Source organism: Ursus americanus, chromosome 36 (assembly GCF_024610735.1).
Source record: "Ursus americanus isolate L20-20 chromosome 36, mUrsAme1.1.p, whole genome shotgun sequence".
NCBI classification, from domain to species: domain Eukaryota; kingdom Metazoa; phylum Chordata; class Mammalia; order Carnivora; family Ursidae; genus Ursus; species Ursus americanus.
In genome coordinates this window covers 10054515-10078535 of record NC_142162.1, presented here as the reverse complement: position 1 = coordinate 10078535, position 24021 = coordinate 10054515, and the positions used below count along the sequence as shown (strand labels likewise).

The window sequence follows — 24021 nt, the reverse complement described above, 5'->3', positions numbered from 1 at the left end:
AACCACAATGAGATTCCACCTCACACCTGTCAGAGTGACTAAAATTAACAACCCAAGAAACAACAGATCTTGGCAAGGATGCAGGAAAAGGGGAACCCTCTTACACTGCTGGTGGGAATGCAAGCTGGTACAGCCACTCTGGAAAACAGTATGGAGGTTCCTCAAAAAATTAAAAATAGGCTACCCTATGACCCAGCAATTGCACTACTCAGTATTTATCCAAAGGATACAAACATAGTGACTTGAAGGGGCACCTGCACCCCTATGTTTATAGCAGTAATGTCCACAATAGCTAAAATATGGAAAGAGTCCAAATGTCCATCAATAGATGAATGGATAACGAAGATGTGGAATAAATATATATATATATATTACTCAGCCATCAAAAAGACTGAAATCTTGCCATATTCAATGACATGGATGGAACTAGAGGGTATTATGCTAAGTGAAATAAGTCAGTCAGAGAAAGACAAATACCATGTGATTTCATTCATATGTGGAATTTAAGAAATAAAACAGATGAACATGGGGGAAGGGAAGGAAAAGTAAAATAAGATGGAATCAGAGAGGGAGACAAACCATAAGAGACTCTTAACCATAGGAAACAAACTGAGGGTTGCTGGAGGGGAGGTGGGTGGGGGGATGAGGTAACTGGGTGATGGGCATTAAGGAGGGCATGTGATGTAATGAATATTGGGTGTTACATACAATTGATGAATCACTAAACTCTGCCCCTGAAACTAATAATACACTATATGTTAATTAATTGATTTTAAATTAAACAAACAAACAAACAAAGGACCAAAGAGCCAAAGAATCTACAGCAATGGGTGGGTGGTGGTGCTATCAGGTGAGGTAGGGAAGTTTGCAGAGGAGCAGGTTTTGGGCTTGGAAATAAATTTCTGTGTTGGACACATTAAATTTGAGATGTCTGTTAAAGATACAGGACACAGTAAGTGAATAGCTTGCAGGTTTCCAAGTAGATAAGGAAGTTTGAACTTGGGGAAAGGTCAGGGTTGGAGATGTAAATTTGGGAATGCTTAGCACTGAGATGCTATTCAGAGTCATGATAATAGTATTGAGTTGTATAACTACATGATAATGCCTTTACCTTTACGCAGAAGAGGAAGACTCAAGAAAAGAGACTATGAAAGAGAAAACAATTGAAGAAAACATGGGATCTGGTGTCATAGAAGCCCAGGAAAGAATGAGTTTCAAGAAAGAGGTAATAACAACACTGCAGAATGCTGCTGAAAGATTAAGGAAGATGAAAACAGAAAATTGCCCATAGAATTTGGCAAAAGCAATGTAGGTGGAGATTTTGGCAAGAGCTGTTTCAGTGAAGTGGTAGGGATGAAAGTTTGGAGTGGTTTCAAAGAGAGTAGATAGTGAGAAAGTAGAGAATGACAATGGACAACTTTAGATTAATTTTATTGTAAGGGGTGTGAAAAAGTGGGATAGTATCTATAAGGTAATGTGGGTGTTGGTTTGCAAACTGGCCCTCTTACATGGAGGGTAACCAGATCAGTAGGTAGCAGGTTTTAATAAGCAAGGGAATTTGTTTGTAAACCTTGTCTTGGGCAGCCTCATGATGAGTAGATCTGTGCACCCACCTGCCAGAATCTTAAAGTTTATATGGAAACCTTAACCAGGTTCAATAACGTAATATGCCCAGATGGTCTCAATAACACATTATTCTCTCAAGTTTGTGTCTTTAGTCAGCCTCTAGTGAAATGTTTATTCCAAGGGAATAAACAAGTGAAATGCATATTCCAAGGGAAAGCAAGTGAAATGCATATTCCAAGGACAGGGAAGTGAGCAAGGAGTTTTTCATAACTTTGGTCCAGCTCAGGGATCATCTAGCCATCACATCCTTTCAATAACCTCTTCAAACAGTGGGATTAAGGAAGATTTTTTTTTTTAAGATTTATTTCTTTACTTTAGAGAGAGAGAATCCCGAGCAGACTCCCTGCTGAGCTTGGAGCCCCACATGGGGCTCGATTTCATGACCCTGAGATCATGACTTGAGCCAAAACCATAGTCTGACCCTTAGCTGACTACACCACCCAGGCGCCCCTCAAGGAAGATTTTTTTTTAAAATGTGAAATATTTGAATATGCTTGTATGCCAGTGGAAATGATCCTGTTGAGAGAAGTAAAATAATAATTAGAGAAGAGAGGAGATTATTGTTATTTGGTAGAAAACCAAGGGAATTTATTATGGGATGGTTACATTTTGATAGGGAAAGAGAATATGAAAAGGTTTGAATAGTGAGAGGTCCTAGAAACTAAAGAGAGTAAGTGAAGTATGCCAAAGACAGACTTTAACCTAAATTAAATTTAAATTTAGGACTTGGGTTTGCTCCGGTTCTTATGTTTAAATCTGTACCTAAGTCTGGGTAGATATCTTTTCTGCACATGTCTTTACCTGAAGGGTTATATAGAGATGAGTGTGTTGAAAGGATGCAAAGAAGTACAAATGAAATTTAGCTAAATTGAAAAACAGGTTGGCTAATGAATTTATCAAGGGAGATTCCAAGAATTAACTATAGCAAGATAGCAGGAGTAGAAACAAGAAAAGAGGTACATTTAAAAAAATCAAGTGACAATTGTAATTGGCTTCTGAAGGGGAGATAACTTAGATCAGATTGAAAGACAGGGAGAGTAGAAGAAGGTTAATTGGATCTGGTTATTTGTAAGTTTGTATGTCTTACATTTCTTAGTCTATTAAAGTACAGACTATGTTATGCTTATGTAGGCAAGAATTGTGTATGAAAAAAATAAGCACATTCTGGTGATTTTTCAGAAGTACACTGGCAGTATTACCTTTGAAGAATTGCATTGTGACCCTTCTAGGACAGGACTGAGAGCTCTGCAGTTGACAACTTGGCCTGAGGGTAGAAAAAGAGGACAATTACCAGGGAGCTGGTAGCACATGTGCCATACCACATCATTACAGACACTACATTCTCCTTTTCTATACCTCATTTCCACCCTGTATGCATACCAATATTTCTTTCAGAGATGACAAGGAAGAAGGTAGCTATTTTAGAGAGCTGGTAGAGTAGGCAGTTTAAGAATTTGGGCTTCGGGGTGCATAACCTGTGTTTCTTCTATGTCAGTTTTATTACTCAGTATTTAACATTTTTGAGCTTAAATTTTCTTATCTGTCAAACTGTAATAACAACGGTACTCTGCTAACCCATGGGGTTAAGTGTGAGGTTTACATCCAATCATTCCCAGAATCACACCTTTTTAAAGAAAACACACATGGAAGAGGAAGCAAATAACAGTTGATGACCTACAGTGTCTAAGGTATTTTGTGTATATTATAATGTTTATTATTCTTAAAATGCTTTGAGTTAGTTGGTTTGGTTTTATGTCCATTTTATAAATGAGAAAACTGAAGTTGATCAAGGCAAAACCTTGCCCAAATCCGCTGAACCAGAGGGTTAAACCTCAGATTTATCTGATTTATAAACTATTTTTTTCCCCTACATGATGCTACCATTCATTCCACTGATTTTAGGTTGAGGTCATAAATAAATAAAGTAGTCATTATTTTAAAGCCAACATAATTGTGATTTGTATTTGTTCTGGCATACTGTTTATATAGACATGTCCACTGCTATTCCCACTATTTTAGAAGTGTTTTTCAGTGTTGCGTGCAAACTGGAATCATCTGGGCAGATTAACACCATCATTGCCTGGATCTGACCCAGAGATTCTGAATGAATTATTTTGTAGACACTGAGAGTTTCAAGCTCTAAGTTATTCTAATGTGCAGCCAAGATTAAGAAGCATTGCACTAAAGGAAACTGCATTCCCCACAGCCTTTTTGAGCAGCAGTGGTTATTATGGGGTCATACAATCCTGCAATATTTATTCTTTGTCCCACAATTGGTTGGGTTAAAATTAGCCAATTTATAGGATGGTTAAAGGCCCATCACAGAATTTTGTATAAAACTAGACAGCAACATGCAGAAGAATGAAAGTGGACCACTTTCTTACATCATACACAAAAATAAATTCAAAATGGATGAAAGACCTTAATGTGAGATAGGAAAACATCAAAATACTGGAGAAGAACACAGGTGGAAACCTTTTTGACCTTGGCCGCAGCTACTTCTTACTAGACACATCACCACAGGCAAGGGAATCAAAAGCAAAAAATGAGTTATTGGGACTTCATCAAGATAAAAAGCTTCTGCACAGCAAAGGAAACAATCAACAAAACTAAAAGGCAGCCTATGGAATGGGAGAAGGTATTTGCAAATGACATATCTGATTAGTATGTATTAGTATTTGTAAGGATTAGTATCCAAAATCTGTAAAGAACTTATCAAATTCAACACCCAAAAAACAAATAACCCATTTAAGAAATGGGCAGAAGGCATGAATAGACACTTCAAAAGAAGACATCCAGATGGCTAACAGACATGTGAAAAGATGCTCAACATCACTCATCATCAGGGAAATACAAATCAAAACCATAATGAGATACCATCTCACACCAGTTAAGGTGGCTAAAATCAACAACACAAGAAACAGCAGGTGTTGGCAAGGATGTGGAGAAAGGCAAACTCTCGTACTGTTGGGGGTAATGCAAACTGGTGCAGCCACTGTGGAGAACAGTATGGGGGTTCCTCAAAATTCTCAAAATAGAACTACCCTATGATCCAACAATTGCACTACTAGGTATTTACCCAAAGGATACAAAAATACAGATTCCAAGGGATACATACACCGCAGTGTTCATAGCAGCATTATCAAAAATAGCCAAACTATGGAGAGAGCCCAAATGTCCATCGATTCATGAATGGATAAAGAAGATGTGGTGTATATATACAATGGAATATTACTCAGCCATAAAAAAGAATGAAATCTTGCCATTTACAATGACATGGATGGAGCTACAGTGTATTATGCTAAGTGCAGTAAGTCAGGCAGAGAAAGACAAATACCCTATGATCTCACTCATATGTGGAATTTAAGAAAGATAACAGATGAACATATGGGGAGGGAGAAAAGGAAAAAGGAGAGAGTAATAAGTCATAAGAGACTGTTAATGATAGAGAACAAACTGAGTGTTGATAGAGGGAGGTGGGTGGGGGATGGGCTAGATGAATGATGGGTATTAAAGAGAGCATGTGTTACAATGAGCACTGCGTATTGTATGTAAATGATGGATCACTGAATTCCACTTCAGAAACCAATATTGCACTGTATGTTAACTACCAAAAATTTAAATTAAAAAAATCAACAAAACAAAAAGATAAGATGGGTTAATCAAATGCTCTCTTTTTTGAAATTTAATTGGAAAACACCAAGAAAAAAAAAGTTATAAGCTAGTAGCTCCCAAACTTTATTAGTCATTAGAATTACCTGGATGCTTTTAAAACTTCCAATGGCCTGTCTTGCCTCCTACACATCCAATCAGAATGTCTAGGGTGGGGGTGCCTGGGTGGCTCAGTCATTAGGCATCTGCCTTCGGCTCGGGTCACGATCCCGGCGTTCTGCGATCGAGCCCCTCATTGGGCGCCACAGTGAGCCCTGCATGGAGCCTGCATCAGGGAGCCTGTTTCTCCCTCTCCAGACTGCTTCTCCCTCTCCAGCTCCCCCCTGCTTGTGTTCCCCATTTTGCTTTCTCTCTCTGTCAAATAAATAAATAAAATCTTTAAAAAAAGAATGTCTAGGGTAGGAGCCAGGCATTAGCATTTTTTAAAGATATCAGGTAATTACAAGGTGCATCAAAATTTGGGAACCACTGCAAGGAGAGGTAGGAGCTTAAGTCTAACGGCCATGATGTCCAGCAATATTCTCAAACTTAAATGCCTATTCTGATTTCCAAGGTCTGGGTGGGACCCAAAGTTTCTAACAAACTCCCAGGTGAAAACTGATAATGATGGTCCACAGACAACACTCTAAGTAGCAATAAGAGGTTAAGAAACGTGGGGAAGGCACCAACCAGAATGAGGGAATGGAGATTATGAGATTAACAACGACAAAGGTCTAAAATAGAACAGCACTACAATAAAGATCTCTGAGCTCCTGATGCTGAGATTGTAGAGGTTCCTTGGATATAGAAAGACCTTTAAGTTCCTGTTGTGCTTTAAGATTCAGTTTGAATTCTCTGAGCTTCTTGGCATGTGCGTTTTTACACTAACCCTTCATTAACTGAAGCAAGCTGCACCAGACACTTTTGTTACTCAAGGCAGTTTTTCTTTTTCTTCTCACCAATTTTGTTTACTTATTGTATTATCTATTATGGCATAACAAACTACTCTCGAAATTTAGTGGCTTACAATAAACATTTATAATCTTACAGTTTCTGTGGGTCAAGAATTCAGGAGCAGCTGCTGTGGGGGGCAGTTCCGGCTCAGGATCTCTCATGAGTTTGTAGTCAGGGTAACGGCAAGGGCTGTGGTCATCTGACGACTTGTTTGAAGCTGGAGCATGCAGTTGCAAAAAACCTCACTCACATGGCTGCTGGCTGGAGCGAGATAGACCAAGACGGAAGCTGCAATGTTTTATGACCTACTATTTCAGTTACATCATCACTTCCACTTTATTCTACTTGTTAGAATTGAGCCACCAAGTCCAGGTCATAGAGAAGGGGAACTGGAGTCCACCTATTAAAGGGAGTCATATAATTTGTGGACATATTTAAAAAACCACAGGTGTTTACTCTTTCACATAACCGTGTGTTTTAGAGAAAGCTGCTTATACCTGCTCCAGGCAGGCGGTTCTCAAAGTGCGTCAAAATCACCATAACTTGGGAACTGAGTATGAAAACACTTGGGCCCTAGCCTAAAAGTACTAAGAAATCGTGGGGGTGGGACTCAGTGAGCTGTAGTTTAACAAGCTGTACAGGTGATTTTAATGCATACTTCAAGTTTGAAAAACATCAGCCTCATCTAGTGTTGGTAATTCAGTAACCATTGGCAGCTTGGAACCAAGTTCTGGCCAATTAACTGTGGGTGGGTATATACTGGGGGCTTCTGGGAAAGGTTTCGTTGCTATAACGGAGCCGCTACTGAGCGTGCTTGGATGTTTGGTATTGAATTAGCTGCAAGCTGTCTTGTCAGCAGCCTGAGGTGGAAGACGTCAGAGCAGTTTGGCAGAGTTTGGAGGTGTACGGCTGCACCCTGGATGTACCTTTATAGAAGTCTGCCTGTGTTACGGACTTCTGACTGTGTGAGTTGATAAATTCCCTTGTTATTAATGCCCTTATTAAGACATTGGGGCAATGTTTTATCTTTTTTTGCTGTTGAAATCGTGATTGACAACCTATGTGAGTACTTTGGTCAGCTCAGTGATTTTTCTCAATCCTATCTGCGTATTTGAGTTATATGGGAAATTTTTAAACAATTTTGGCTCACTTCTAGGGAATCTAAGTAGCTTAGCGTGGAGCTCTGAAGTTGAATTTTTCAGTAGGTGATTCTGAAGTACAGGCAGCATTGAGAACCGTGAATAACTACAACTACTGAGGGTCTGCTTGTCCGGCTACTGAGAACCATTTTTTTCTAACATTCCTAACTATTTTATGGTGAGCGTTATAAACTAAAAGAAATAGGTGGGCAGTATTTTTATAAGTGGGATAGGACTTACTTTTCTTTTATACGATTGATGCTAAAACACTATGTGCTAGGTTAACGTGACCATTTTTCTAAATCTGTAAACTAATTTTTCGGTCCATGGTTGTTTCAGTCGGGATGGTTATAAGAGGACATCCATGTGGAAGTAATTCTTGTACGTTTGAGTCATTTTTGTTAGTTTGCATAAAAAGGCAACTCCAGCAACACTTCTCTAACGTCATCGAAAAATTACTTCTTGCGTGATGAGTCTTTGTTTCTCCACCAACTTCCTACCATCACTTCTCATGTAGTAATTTTTATTCCATCCTGAAACAGCCCAGGAGAAGATGGGTATTGGATTTACATTAAAAGATTGCTGGAGATAATTGGGCATTGGTGGTAACCCAAGTGTCCCTCGTTTGGGGAATGGAAAAACAAAATCGTGTACTCCATGGAATACTGCACTGCATTTAGAAATGAAAAGTAAGGTGTACATCCAACTGCTTGGTTAGAACTTACCTCTTGTTGAATGAAAAACATAAAAGAGCAAAGGTCTACAGCATAATGTTTGGAAGTTGAAAAACAGATTGACTTCAAAATAATATCAATACATTGATTAAAGGATTATAGGTAGTTTTGTATATTTCTACCCACATGCATATATTTGAACATATGTAATTAGGGTTACATACACTATGCTTTCTGTAAGGGAGGGGAAAGGGAAAAAGCTAGTGGTGGAGAGGGGAAATATAAAAACAAGATTCTTGCTGGTTCAAGCCCACCCAGGAATGCCGGGGAGGGGGAACCCTGGAGTCTTGCAAGGAACACCAATGAAGGTATCCCATGAACAGAGGAGTAGGGTTATGCATTCTTTGCACCTGATATTACCACCCCCACCTCAACCTTATAAAGGCCTCTAAAACCTTGAAATATGCTGTGGAACTTAAAAACCTGTAACTGAGCTTGAGAATTTCATATTAAAAAGACCTAATTAAAATTAAGTTTAAGCCTTAAAGGCTTTGTTTAAACAAGAGTGTCAGGGTGACTGTCAGCTTGTACAGGTTATGCAGGTGAAAGAATTGTTAAAAAGTAGCCAGTGCTCTAGTTGCTGTATGGGAACGTTTTTTGAATTCACAGGAAAACACCCTGTGGACTAGTGGAGCCCCTCTTGTGACTTTGATTTTGGTAGTTTAGTGGCATCTCCAGGAAGGTGGAGATGGTTTCCTTCATATGGTGTGGCAGGACTTCCCACAGTGCTGGGTCACGAGCTTAGTCCCTAATAAACATTTCCTGAAACCGTGAATTAAAAGGATTGGTACAATGTTTGGACAGGGTGAAGCTTCTGGAAGTCTGATTTAAGTGGAATATGGGTGAATTCTATTCAAGGCTTTACTCCTATATACACCCGTAAATTAAACATTTATATGGTACTGTAGAAAAAATGCTTTAAGCAAAACTTCATCTTAGTAGGATAGGCAAGTATAGTCTAACGGGCAAGGGTGTAGGCCCTGGACATGGGCAGGTGAAGTGAGTCTTCACCTTGGATCACCATCATGACCAACACATGGTAGAACCAACACTTGCCAGAACTGCATCTCTTGGGTTCTTACCCAGGCAGGCTGATCAGGAGTTCTGGAGGAGGGGCCTCAACAATTGGGTTTAACACGATCTCCAGGTGATTCTGATACCTGGCTAACATTTGAGAGCTCTTCGCTGGAACCATTTATTGTACTATATTCCCTCTACCTTTTCTCTTTGGAGACCCACACTTTTACTTTAACGTTTGCTTGAGGAGGCAAAATAATTGCTGTAATCAGACTGCATCTATTTTTCCATTTGGAGATAGTGGGGAACAGTCTGGTGGCATACCATACTGAGGTGGGTTTTGCAGTCCGTGGAGCTTGATAATATGTATTGCTCAGTTTATTTCTCTGAGTAGTGCATACTCAGTTTGGAGACTAAAAAACCTTAGAAAAAGGGGAAATAAAAATAGTCAACATTTCATTGTAATCAATCTTTGAACTCTTAGTATTGTTCAAGATGGCTATGTGTGGTTTTAAAACATGCAAAAGAGGAGGTACTAGGAAGAGCAAATATTTAATACAAAGGTCTAAAAATTATGATGGGAGAAAAGAATAAATCAATTACTTAGAAATGAGTAAATATTACACAGTAATAGTAAATCAGTAGTGAAATATGTGCCAAAGGAGGCACTTGGGAAATAGTCTTGTTATAGGGAAAGTCATGGTAACAGAATTTACTTTTGAGTTAAGGAAAATTAAGTTTCATCTTTGCTTGCTTTGACAAATGAAAGCAATGACTACCAATTAATGGAACGTAAAACAACTGCTCTTTAATATCCTAGACCTAGAAACTTCTCTGAAGTGAAAAATGGTAATACACTCGTCAACAAATATTATACTGTATTATCATTGGCCTACATAAGCCTCTTCTTTTCCTTTATACATCTTTGTTGCTCTTCCCTTCCACTTCAGGTAACCATTCTGATGCATTTTATGTTTTCTTTCTTGCTTTTTTTTTGAGGTGGGGGGAGGTGGAATTTGTATACAAGCATTTCAAAAAATGTTAGGTATACAAGAGAAATTTGCAATAAATTCTCTGTACTCATTACCAGCTTGATAATAAACTCATGGTCAGATTATCTATAACTCTCCCGAGTCTCCACTCATCCCCCACCCACCAGATTATTTTGAAGCAAATTCCAGACTTCTTAAAAATGTTATAGATTTTAAACTTACATAAATAACTTTATAGTATTTAGTATTTATTTCTTGACATGGTTCTGGTGATCCAGCTCTGGATCTAGTGGGTATCTAGTCTATTCTAACTAATTCATGGTACTCTGTGGTGTATCACATATTCATTTTTCAGGAGTGGAAGTAGGGGGGTACCTGTATGGCCTTCCTTTCCATCTTATCAGAAATAGAACTGTAATGAACATCTTTATACATGCCCCCTACTGAGCCTGTGTGAGAATTCCTTTGTGATAAATGCGTAGGTATGGAATTTTGAGGTCGAAGTAATTCTTTTGATTAAATGCTGCCTGATTGGTACAGAAAATCTGGAGAGCAGTCTGTCATGCACCACGAACATTTGGCATTATCTACTATTTCCTCCCAGTTTGTTAGGCATAAAATGATACTGCATTATTTAAATTGTTTTTTCTAATTAGTATTCGGTGTGACCAGACTTTCATATGCTTGTTAACTTTAATGATTTACAGGAATTCCTTCATCCTTTTTTCCCCCTGGTATGTTTCCTCTGCTTTGTGGTATTTATTTACTTTTGTTATGTTAGTCACTATACAGTAATCCTTCATCTTTAAAAATATTAGACCCTTGTTAAGTTTGAACTTCTATAGTGTTTTATAAATTTGTCATCTGTAACTCCTTTCATATTGACCTTCTATAGAAATTCTTAATTTGGGTGAAAATTGTCTATCCTTGTGGTGTATTTGTTCTAAGAAATTCTTCTCTGCCTTGATCTTAAGGATATACTTCCTTTTTTTTTTTTTTTTTTTTTTTTTAAAGATTTTATTTATTTGACAGAGATAGAGACAGCCAGCGAGAGAGGGAACACAAGCAGGGGGAGTGGGAGAGGAAGAAGCAGGCTCCCAGCGGAGGAGCCCGATGTGGGACTCGATCCCGGAGCGCCGGGATCACGCCCTGAGCCGAAGGCAGATGCTTTAACGACTGCACTACCCAGGCGCCCCTTTTTTTTTTAACTGACTTTATGGCTTACTTTTCCTGTTGAGGTCTTCATTCCATTTGGAGCCCACCCTTTATAGGTAAGTGAGAATTTATCTTAAATTTTCTCTATATATGAACCAATTTTTCCAGATACATCTAAATAATAATCCTTTCAACATTGATTTGTGGGGTTATTTCTTATTACATATTAAGTTCCCTTATGTAAATGAGTCTCAGCTCTCATTAGATGATTTACTTTCATACAAGTATGATACTGGTTTTCGATCGTGTTTATAGTAGATCTTCATGTATATAGTGTAACATAATTCTTTTCAAAGCTGTTATTCATGTACTTTTCTTTATATTCATTTTAGAATAAATGAGTTCTTTGAGTCCAACTCTAATTTGGATTAGAGTTCAATTAAACTTGATTAATCTGTGGGATGAAATAGTATTTCATCATGATTACTCTCAACCATGATTATGGGAACATCCATGTATATTGATCTTGTGTCCTTTATTAGATTAAAAAGTTTCCTCTACATGCAACTGTTTCTTTAAGCTAAAACCTAGGTACTTGACTGTTTTCGTTGCTATTAAAAAATGGCAACTTAATTTCATGTTTCCTAGATGATTTCAGGTTTAGAGAAATGCTACTGAGGTGCGTGTGCACTGCGCACGCGCGCAGGAGTGGGGCGGGGGGAAATGTGTGCCGTGCCGCGCATGCGCGGCCTGAGTTTTGACTCCGATGGTAATGAATACACCGTCTAAGAGTTTTAACATTTCTCTTCCTCTTTAAGACTTCTCTGACTTTCCTGGTAGATAATCATAGACTTGGGAGATTCTTCTTTATTCCTGGGTTGCTAGTGTTTCTTTTAAATTCACGTATGGATGAATTTTAGCAGAATAGTTATGCCTCTATTGATTTTGATTTTTTTTTTTTTCTACTAGAGTCAGTGCCAACAACTGGCTATCTTCCATATGCCTGATCTTTTGAAAGCTTTTTAATTTTTTTTCTTGTCCTGAGTTCTTCAGTCTGAACTTCCAAATCCCTAAGTCTTTAGCCTTTGCCATAATACTTCAAATGATTTTTTAAAAACTCACCTGTTGCCACTTAAAAAGCTGTTTAATTGCAGTAAGAACTCCTAAAATGAGACTTAGCCTTTTACATATTTAAGTGTACAATACAGTATTAAGTATACAGGTATAATGTACAGTAGATGAATAGAACTTGTACATCTTGAATAATCTCAACTTTATACTGATTGAACAGCAGCTCCTCATTTCCCCCTTCTCTCAGCCCCTGGAAACCACGTTTTTATTTGGGTTGTGTGATTTTGACAACTGTAGGCAAATCAAGTGGAATAATGTAGTATCTCTATATCTGTAATTGGCTTATTTCACTTAGCATAATGTTCTCCACACTCATCCTTGTTTGCACAGCAGGATTTTTTAAGGCTGAATAATACATTATTGTGCATATATACCACATCCTTTATCCATCTATTGATAGACATTTAAATGGTTTCCATGTCTTGGTTATTATGAATAATGCTGCAACAAACATGGGGGTGCAACTATCTGCTCAAGATCTTTATCAATTCTTTTGGATATACACCTTAAGCTGGGATTGTTAGATTATAGATTATTGCATTTTTAATATTTTGAGGAACTGCCAGTGTTTCTCATAGTGGCTGCACCATTTTGCATTCCTACCAAGTGTTCTTAAAAATATCCCTGTTAATAGGTGTGAAGTGATAACTCATTGTGGCTTTGATTTGTATTTCCCTGATAAGAATATTTTGATATCTATTTGCTGTTTGTCATCTTTGCAGAAACTTCTACTCAAGTCCTTTGTCCATGCTTTAATGAAGTTACTTGTTTCATTTTTTGCTGACGAGTTGTAGGATTTGCTTATATTTTGGATATTAGCCCTTAACAGATATATGATTTGTAACTATTTCTTTCATAGGTTGCCTTTTATTCTGTTAGTTTAGCTGTGCAGAAGCTTTTTATTTTTGTGATCCCACTTACTGCTTTTTTGTTACTAGTGTTTCTGGTGTCCTGTCAAACAATTGCTACCTTTGACCAATATCATGAAGCTTTCACCCTATGTTTTCTTCTAGGGGTTTTGTAGACTTATACATAATACTTGAATCTTTAATCCATTTTGAGTTGGTTTTTGTATATGTAAGATGGAGGTCCAGGGGCGCCTGGGTGGCACAGCGGTTAAGCGTCTGCCTTCGGCTCAGGGCGTGATCCCGGCGTTCTGGGATCCAGCCCCACATCAGGCTCCTCCCCTGGGAGCCTGCCTCTTCGTCTCCCACTCCCCCTGCTTGTGTTCCCTTTCTCGCTGGCTGTCTCTATCTCTGTCAAATAAATAAATAAAATCTTAATAAAAAAAAAGAGATAGCAGTCTAGTCTCATTCTTCATGTGAAATTGAGTTTTCCAGCACCCCAAGCACCACGAAACCACTGTTTGTTAACACCCCTCCAGGCAAAGCTCTTGTCATGTTTTTGCCTTCTAAACTCCAGACAGTATAAAACTAAATACAGGGGGATTGGGATGAAAAAAATCATCTTGAGGTTTTAGAGAAGTAGTAAGTGATGAATGGATGATCAAGGATGGCTGGTCTAGCTCTTCTCCTTTATTGCTTACTTCAGGAGGGCTTTATGCCACTGTGGCGTTATTCTGTCCATGTTGGCCCCTGTGACCTAATGACTCTGTGATGAAGAGGCTGGCAATCCTTTTTCAGTGCAATCTGGGAAGAGAAATGAGAATTTAATTCCACCATATCCTTTCACTGGCACCATCATCCAAGACCTTAATCCTGCAGGGGATGTGATCCTGCAAGTGCACTGCCATGGGAGAGAAAGAAGAAACCGTAAGCTTATGATAGTTCAGGGTTAACAATCTTGTACATGAGGCCAGTAGTGAAAAATATTCAATGTGGCTAAGAGTTAAAGAGGAAAATATACTTGTTTTCCTCAGGAAACTCTATTTCTTTCAGTAACAGAACTTAAACATAATTTATGGGTTTTTTGGCTAAAAATTCAGGAATAACATATTGTGTAAACTGCAGAATCTGACCATAATGTTCTGACTCTGAGCAGATTTTTGGGTGATAGGAATTTTAGTGGAAATGAGAATGATTTGTGGATAAGAGCATTGGCAGGAAGGCTTAATATTGGGCAGGTAGGAGTTAGCCCAAGGCAACCCCAAGCCAGGAGAGTTGTGCATGGAAGGATAAGAGCAGTGTATAGCACAACTACGTCGGAGGCCACATGTAGTCTGAAGGGGATGTGATTGGGTGAGAAATGGCATTGGGGGATATCAGAATAAACTGTGTACAGCATGCCAGTGATGGGAGCTTTATCTTAAAGACAATGAAGAAGCTTAGTAGTACTGATTAAAAGTGAAATATATTGTAACATAAAGGAGGGTTCACGTGGTTAAGTAATAATACATAAGGGTAATACACTGAGTGATTTGGACTTCAAAAACAAAACAAAACCCACAATTACTTGTATTTTTCACCCCCCCATAGGTGAGTTTGGTTTTTCAGTAGGTGAGTATGTTGCAAATTTTGAACAGTACATACTCATACTTAACTATCTGAAATGCATTTTTACTAAACTGGGCATCCTGTTTTTTTATTTGAGCTGGAAACCCTAACAGGATATATTAAGTCAACAGAATCAGGTGGACATGGCCTAAGTAATAAGAAAATACCTTGACCACAGAGGTAGGAGAGATGCTAGTTTGATAAAGTTTGTGATCTTTTAAACAAGTGGGAGGAACTGGCTTGGAGTTTAGGAACAAATTTGTGCAGATGACAATGATCAAGTACCTATGGCAAGGGGCTCGAATTGTAGCTGAGCTTCCATCTGTGGATAGTTAACCAATGGATAACTGTTCTAGGGGATAACGGCATCCTGTGAGGATCCCAGGATGGAACAACTAGTCATTTAGTGGAAGCTAATCCTATAAATCCTCTTCTGGGTTCTCTATACTTGTCTGTTTCTGCCTTTGTTGTTAGTTCTATGGGATCATATACCCAAGTTAAGTACTTTAACAGAAGGAAAAAAGGAGAAAGGAAAAATCTCCCCCAAAATAGTGAACAAAGTGATATGGTAGGAATAAAACCAAATGCTTAAGTACTTCAAGTAGAGTAAAATCATTGGAGACTATTAGAATAGGTGAAAACAAATCACTATATCCTGTCCAGAAAGGATAGAATATGCCAGATATATACTAAACAAAAATAAAGCTGTAGTAGCCACATAGCAGGCAAAAAGCAGTTTAAGTATTTAAGATGTCAACAAATTTAAACTTAAGAGAACCCAATAACACTAAATATTTAAAACAGAAGTAAAAATGAAAGACATGAGCGCCATTCACAGTTGAATTGGGACTGGAACAAAATACAAAACCTCCATTGCTCTAAGTAAATCCCACTTCTCATCATTTAGGCAGGCAAGGAAGGGTAAGACTACGTGGAGTTGAAGGTTGAGAGGGTAGTTACCCAGCCAAACCTTGATAAGGCATCAAATAGAATGAACACAGGAAAAGACTTAAAAAGTTGCTGTGACTTCTGTAAAATTGGTTTTACAGAGGAGCAAACGTCAGATTGTGGAAGTTCTAAGACGAAACATGAGGTGACAGTGTAGCCATTGGGAGCCCTTGCATCTCTTTAATACCACTAGCAGCCCCAGAAATCTTGGAGGAATAATGAGCTTCCTTTGGCCTGGCTGTAACATGTTGCTAATTCTATTGCCTTGAACAGGTCCACATTAGTTTCTCTGAGGCAGCAGATCTCAAATTCCCAGCCATAAGTGAGACACAAGTGTACACTCAATTCTGATTTCCAAATTTAAAGGGGCTTAAAATTACTCTCCTTCTATCACTCACTTGACTAAATGACTGTGATGGACCGGACTGCTACGGTCCTATTCTATCAAGGAAAAATAATCCACACCAGATAACTCAATGGAAGCAATTTAATACAGAGAATTGTTCACATAGTTGACAGAAGAACTAAAGGAGCAATTAGGGAATCACATGGGAACTCAGGGCCATCTTGGGGTAGAGGGAAGCGGGAAAGAAGGTATGGTGCTACCAGAACCAGGAGGCTGGTGATGCCTAGAACCATGGAGAAGGCTGCCTGATGGAAGCTAGAACTTCACACAGAAGGGCTTTCAAGTGGTAGCTGGAGCCATGGAACAGGCAGAATCATTGCTAGGAGGCATTGCCTGAGTTGGAGGAAGCAGAAATAATCTAGCTTTAGCTTGTCACTTCCTCTAGTCTTTAATCAGTACCTCACCATTAACTACTGATACCCAGAAAGCAAATGGCAAGGGAGCTGAGGCAGGAGAAAGGAGGGACCTAGATGTGAGAACCAGAAAGCCATGACAAACCCAGGTAGGCAGGCTTGGAGCATAGGCGTCCTGCCTTTCTTCCTTCTTCTCTGGTATAATTCTTTCTCCCTGTCTAATTGGGGCAGGAAGAAATACCTGATCTACTTACTTGTAAGCAGTGCTTATTGTTGCTATCTTCTACAGCCTGTCCAACTTTGGAGCTAGGAACATGGTATCTTTTTCTCTGAAGTCAAACCCACAGCACTAAGTTGTTACATTACCTATCTAGGGAGAGTAAAAAGGAAACGACCTAGCGGAGAGTATTGATTTGGGAGTCTTGTCAGGGCTTGAATTTCCAGTAGAATTTAGATGATATCAACCACAGATCTAGCACTTAAAACTATACACAGTGCTCCAGCTGTGGCTTACCTGCTTACAAATATATTACCTTTTTATTAAAGGCATTTACCAAGACAATATAGCTTCATCTGAAAATTTATAACTTCGTTAAATTAGCCTGGGTTTGTGCTAACTATTTTAGTCTTTTTGAAGTTTGTCTCCTTTGCATCGACTATTATCATGCATGTCTTCATAAAACATTCTTGGATATTTTATTCTCTCAGTTGTAAAGCAAAGCTCTTCATCTCCATAAAACTATCTTTGGGAGATCATCAGATTTAGATTTGTTTTAATAACAAATTATTCCTCCTAATTTACAAAATTGATAAACATACCTTTTATGTATTTTTTTCCCCCTAGGATGTCGGTAAAATACTGATGCTGTTGGGTTTCCTTAATATCCATTAATTGTCCCTCTTTGGGCACAGTTCGATTAGAAACCTATCTAGCTACACTTTCTGTCATCTTATCCAGGGATGATGTTTGTAACCTATCTATAATCCATCAAGGTCACAAACCTATTTTTTTAGGAAAGCCCATTTATTTGACAGGACTTGATCTTAATGAATTTATACACTTTATAGTAATGACTGTTTCCTGTAAGCTCAAAAATCCTTTGTGTGATAGAATCACATACAGGAATGAAGTAAACCTGCTGGTCTGCTCTAAGAAAACATAAAGCGCTTTTTCTTTAATTTAAAAAAAATTGCCATTCTCTAGGACTTTACAAAGAAATTATTACTTCTGGGAACCCATAGGCTAGGTTTTGTAGTATTATGAATTAGTAGTACAAATGGGGGGCGGAAACAAGTGATGTTCTTTCCATGTAGGGCTTCTTTATTTTATAAATTTGGAAAAAAGTAAAGCATGAAGGACAAGGAAAATCATACATAATACTCTGTCAGATGGTGTTTGCATTCAGTGGTGAGTATCAGAATCCTGAAAAACTGTGGCTTCAATTTGGAGTCTTATATACTTGGTACAACCTTCGTCTATGGGCAGTCCCAAGCTGGCATGGCATTCCACGGTGGTGTTAGACTCAAGCTCCTATTATTCTGCTATTTTCACAGGGCAAGAGAGCTGCCCCACCTTCAGCCTTGTATACACAACCCAGTCGTGAAGAAAAGGTTCATGCTCACTTTCCTGAAACATGGTGGGAATAAATATAAATTATGTTAGCTTTCAATGTGTACACAATATCACCTCTGATTTACAAAAGGGAAAATGGAAGCCTGGTTTCCCCAGGTATGCAGTTAGTGAAGCAGGAAAGTCTGAGGTTTTATTACCCATTTCTCCAACTCCCAGATACATGCTCAAATATATTCTACTGCAGTTTTAATAGTAATGGTTTAAGCTTTTTGACTTTTACAAGACCTCAAAGCTCTTGGTTTTGACTTATTTTATTCAAGAAGCAAAACTTGAGTGTCTCGTGTGACCCTTCCCTCCCTCATAATAAGAGCAGTCTTTTTCTGAGAGTAACCCTTGACATGATGTGGTCTCGGAGCCACTTCCATTAGTTTGACTGGTGGTGGTGGTTGTGGTGAGGCTTGTTAACAGCATGGATTATTGGACCCAATCCCAGATCTAGTGAATCAGACTCTGGAGGCTTGTTTCCCCCATGAAAATGCATTTTCTAATAAGCTGGACAAGTGAATTACATGACCATTAAACTTTCAGAACCACTATACTAGAAGATAATTTTCTGCCAAGCACAAGCTTATTCTGAGTTGCAACTGCTTCCAGGTCATACTGCACTTGGGGGTGAAACGAACCAGGAGTATTATCCTGTCTTGGAGCAAGAGGTTTCTTTGCTCTGAGAATTGGTCCCACACCTCCTGAAAGCTAGAGAAATGTTTTCTGCCAGCAAATAGGGTTGGTGAGACTGGTATGTGTATGTTTTCCAAAACCTAGGTCCTGGCTAAAATTATAGGGTCTGGAGTCTGAATGACTAGGTTCAAATCACGACTCTGCCACTAAACTAGCTGTAAAACCTCGGGCAACTTACTTAAATCCATGTCTCACTTACCTAATAGGTATCATCCTCACCTTAAATATCTCAAGATTGTTGTAGGGATTAGGAGACTCAATACAGGCAAAACAGAGAACTGTTGTATTAGTTCCCCATAAGCATTAGTTATCAATGATTTTGTGAGAGTCAGAACTTCAATACCTGCGTGGATGGTGCATCTTTGCCTTACTGTAATGTCTCTTACCACCCTTGTACCTGATAATATTTTTTTAAAGGATATATGATGAGATAGAATGGATCTGCACGATTAAACTTAATCACTGGCCAACAGCTTGTGGCCTAGAGCCTGTTAATGGCAAATAGAGCTTGTGGAGGTTCTGCAGACTGTCCTTGTAGCAGAGTTCAGTTGAGATTAGCTGGTTGATTCTTAGTTGCTGCCTCAAAGCAACCAGGTGGTTGGGAGGGAGGTGGGTTATGACTTCTCTGAACTTCAGCTCTTATTTGAGGAATACTTGATAGTATCCCTCCTACCTTGGAGGAATGCTGAGAGACTAATCAAGCTATTTCTGTGGCTCAGCATTTTAAGCACTTAAGAGAATGAACTATGTTAAAGTGTCACCATTGCAGCCTATGGTTTATAACAATGGTCCCTGAAGCTTCTACTTGGAATATGTACAGTAATCCAAAATGCAAGAAGGTGGCAGATAATCAGATGGTAAGTCCCTTTTATGCAGGTGCAGAAACAATGCACTCTACAACTAGGGCCAAGTGATTCGAATGAGCAGAAGGCAGAATCAAAGGCTTTAGTTCAAATATCTAATGAGATAAGTTAAAAGAGACTTTGTTCTTGAACTGAGGCTGAGCACAAGTGAACATAAACTGGACTGTCCTAGTCATGTAGAAGAAAGGACAGGTGAATGTGCTTTTTTTGAGGTAAAAACACACCTTTTCAGATATTATGTCCCTCCCCCCTATCTATTCTGTGCTTTAATTCTATAACACCTTAACTTATAAAATGTTCATATAATACCTTCATCTATCAATTAAATAATCATGCTTAGAATTCTTGATTGGTTAAATAAACCTCTGCTACTCTGAGGGTTGGTATAAGCATTATATGGTGATCACTTCTACATTATCCTCAGTAAGCTTCCTTTTGTTTTTTATCCTATCCCATGTGTTCCTAGTCTTGGATGTGGATTGGGTATTCTACTTGTTCATTAATGCTGCTTTCCAATGATGGTTCATTTCTCCCCTGTCCCTTCTCAGAGCTTTTGAAGAATCTTACTGCCGATTCCGCCCTGACTGTAATTTTCCCTTATATTCTGATGACATTAGCACCAGATCTACTGTCTTTACTACTACTGTTATGGTTTTTGAAACTTTCAGTATCCATAAGGATGATCCACCCAATGTCCTGGCCTTTCAGTTCTTTGAACTCCTCTCAGTTGCTTCTGTCTTCCATCCTACCTCAACCACTCCTCTCATTGTCCTACCAGTTTAGAGCCTCCTACTTGGACAATTACCTCTTATTTTTCCGACTTATTCTCTACAATGAACCCTCCAATAACTTCACTAAGAACATCCTACAGTTGACCTTTTCATTTTAACCGAGTCCTCAAAGGGACCTGTGACCCTTTTTCCAGTGAAGATAACATTATTACTATCACCATTATTATCTTCATTTGTCTACATCTGTACTCCTGAGACCCTTTTTACCTCGAATTTCACACTTAAACAAAAGCATATGAAGAAAGTTGGAACAACCTATAAGCATGCTGACTAGTTTCACATTAAATTCCTCTATTTATTAAATATGCAAATGGACTTTTAATGCCGCCAGTCTTATTTTCTTTGTGAATTCACCCTTCTATCAAACTATTTCATATCTTTTTCAGCCTGAAGTACCCCTTCCTTCTCCCCACTCTCAACTAATGACCTTGTTGAACTGTGAAAATAGAAATATCAGAAGACAACATCACATCTTCCCAAGCACAAAATTAACCCACATTTATGCATTCGTACACTTATACGCTGCTTCTAATCAGTGTTGACATCTAAGGCTAACCCTTCGATTTGTGCAATGGATCTCATTGCTTCTTAACTGTTGGAGGGCTTCACTCATCTATGCATTCATTATCGTTTGCATCCCCTTTCTCTACCATTCCCATCAGCATACAAGCACGGTACTTTCCATCTTGTTTTCCTTTGACCTACACAAACTATTCCAGTAACCTACAGAAACCACTCAAGAGTTGTTCATAGAAGTAATTTTACCTCCTATCCTCTTGAATGTCGATTGTATCTTCATTCCACTGAAATTGTTCTTTGCAAAGTTAGTTGTCTCTTTAAATTAAATGGTCAATTCTAAGTTTTTTTTTGTTTTGTTTTTTGTTTTGTTTTGTTTTTGTATTATTTCACACTGCTGATCACCTGCTACTAAACTTTGTTTTCTTCTATTGGCTTCTGGTATCTTACCCTCTTTTAGAAGGCTACCCTTCTCATTAACTACTTCCAGACTTCTTTGCTGAATGCACATTTTCCTAACTTTTAAACTGCAGTGTGTCCTCAGAACTCTACATATCCTAAGTGATCGATAGTCTTAAAGCTTCAAGTATCCTCTATAAGCTGATGACTTCACGATTTATATCCTAGCTTCAACCTTCCTCCTGAGTTCTGGATCTGAATAAACAGCTTTCTACCAGACATACCACATGGATAGCTGTTGAACACCTCACCATGGCTAAAACTGATGACCACTACCCATAACCCACTTCTTATCTTCCTGCATGATTCAAAACTCCCATTTACCCTATTGCTCAGGTAAAAACAAAACCTTTGGCATTATTTCATATCTCTCATTCTCTCATATATCACTTCGAATTTGGCAGCAAGTTCTTTTTTTTTTTTTTTAAAGATTTTATTTACTTATTTGACAGAGACAGAGACAGCCAGCGAGAGAGGGAACACAAGCAGGGGGAGTGAGAGAGGAAGAAGCAGGCTCATAGCAGAGGAGCCTGATGTGGGGCTCGATCCCAGAACGCCGGGATCACACCCTGAGTCGAAGGCAGACGCTTAACCGCTGTGCCACCCAGGCGCCCCTGGCAGCAAGTTCTATAGTTAACATTCAAACTACATCCAAACACTTACAACACTTCTCCTGATGCCACCCTAGTAATAAGTCACTTGCATCCCTGCATGGATGATGGTAAAGATTTCTTGTTCTCTTGACTCTCTTATTCTTATGATATATTATACCCGTAGGAGCTAGAGTGAAATCTTTAAATTTTGCATTCTGAAATTAATAGATACACAGGAAGTTGCAAAGTAAGTACAGAGAGCTCCCATGTACAGTTTACCTAGTTTGCCCTTAGATTATAATGAAACATTAAGACATCCAAACCAGGAATTGGATGTTGTTCAACATATGTATACAGTTTGGTGTGACTTTATCACATGCGTAAATTACATAGAACTATTCCATCAGGTTTAAGGAACTTGTAAACTGTTTTCTGGAGTAGATGGTCATTTTATACTCTTAACAGCCATGTGTGACCAATCCAGTTTTTTTATGTCCTCTCTAGCATTTGGAATCATCATTAAAAAAAAAAAAAACTATTCGAATCAGTATATAAGGTCTTATATCATAGTCTTAATGTCCATTTCCCCAGTGATGCTGAGCTTAATTGACATCCATAAATCCTCTTCAGGGACATGTTTGTCATTTGCCCATTTCCCCCCAGTTCTATCAAAATATAATTATCCTATAACATTGTAGAAGATGTTTACTTGATACGTTGCAAAGTGATTAACACCATAGTGTTAGCTAAATCCTTTACCCTGTCTCATAATTACAGTCTCTTTTTTTTTTTTTTTTTGTGGCAAGAACATTCAAGATCCGTTCTCTAAGCAATAGTTAAATATATGGAACAGTATTGGCTATAATCCCCATACTATACACTAGATTACCCAGACCTTGTTAATTTTACAACTGGAAGCTTATACTCTTTGACTAGTATTTCTCCATTTCCCCCATCCCTAGACTTCTGATATCCTCCATTCTACTGTATCTGGGATTAGCTTTTTTGGATCCCATGTAAGTAAATTTAAATTTATAAAGTATTTGTCTTTTTCTCCCCCCCCCCTTTTTTTTTGTCTTCTATATCACTTAGCCTAATGCCCTCGAGCTTCATTTGTTGTCAGAAAGGGCAGGATTTCCTTCTGTGTCATGGCGAAATAATATTGCAGTGTGTGTGTTCAGGGGAGGCAGGGAGTGTTATGTACTGCATTTTCATCCATACATGTGTTGATGGACCTTTTGGTTATTACCACATCTTGGTTATTGTGAGTAGTGCTGGAATAAACATGGCAGTACAGATATCTCTACCAGAACCTGACTTCATTTCCTTTGGATATACATAGCAGTGGGGTTGCTGGGTCATACAGTAGTTCTATTTTGAATTTATTGAGGAATCTCTATACCATTTTCCACTGTTGCTCCACCAGTTTACTATCCCACCAGGAGTGCACCAGGGTTCCCTTGTCTCCATATCCTTGCCAGCATTTGGTATCTCTCTTTGATGCTAGCCATTCTAATAGATGTGAGATACCTCATTGTGATTTTTTTTTTTTGATTTGCATTTGACCAGTAATGTTGACGACCTTTTCGTGCCATGTTGGCCACTGTAGGTCGTCTTTTGAAAAGTCTATCTTTAAAATTGATTTTTCTGGCTGACATGCCCTTCAACAGATGAATAAAGACACGGTCCAAAAAAAAAAAAATTACAATGGACTACTACTCAGCCATCAGAAAGGATGAATACCCACCATTTGTGTTGACAGGGATGGAACTGGAGGGGATTATGCCAAGTGAAATAAGCAGAGAAAGACGATTATCCTATGGTCTCACTCAGACATGGAACATAAGGAATAGCATGGAAGACCACAAGGGAAGGGAGGGAAAACTGAAAGGGAAGAATCAGACAAACCATGAGAAACTCTGGACTCTG

At 38.6% G+C, this 24021-nt stretch overlaps 1 long non-coding RNA gene across 1 annotated transcript in view; it reads left to right on the top strand.

The window, feature by feature from the left end:
* Positions 1–1091: 1091 nt before the first annotated feature.
* Positions 1092–24021, top strand: part of LOC148107035 (uncharacterized) — a 375737-nt gene continuing 352807 nt past the window's right edge. Inside the window, exon 1 of the long non-coding RNA XR_015723179.1 lies at positions 1092–1225. This is a non-coding gene — a long non-coding RNA (uncharacterized LOC148107035). The remainder of the gene's footprint in view (positions 1226–24021) is intronic.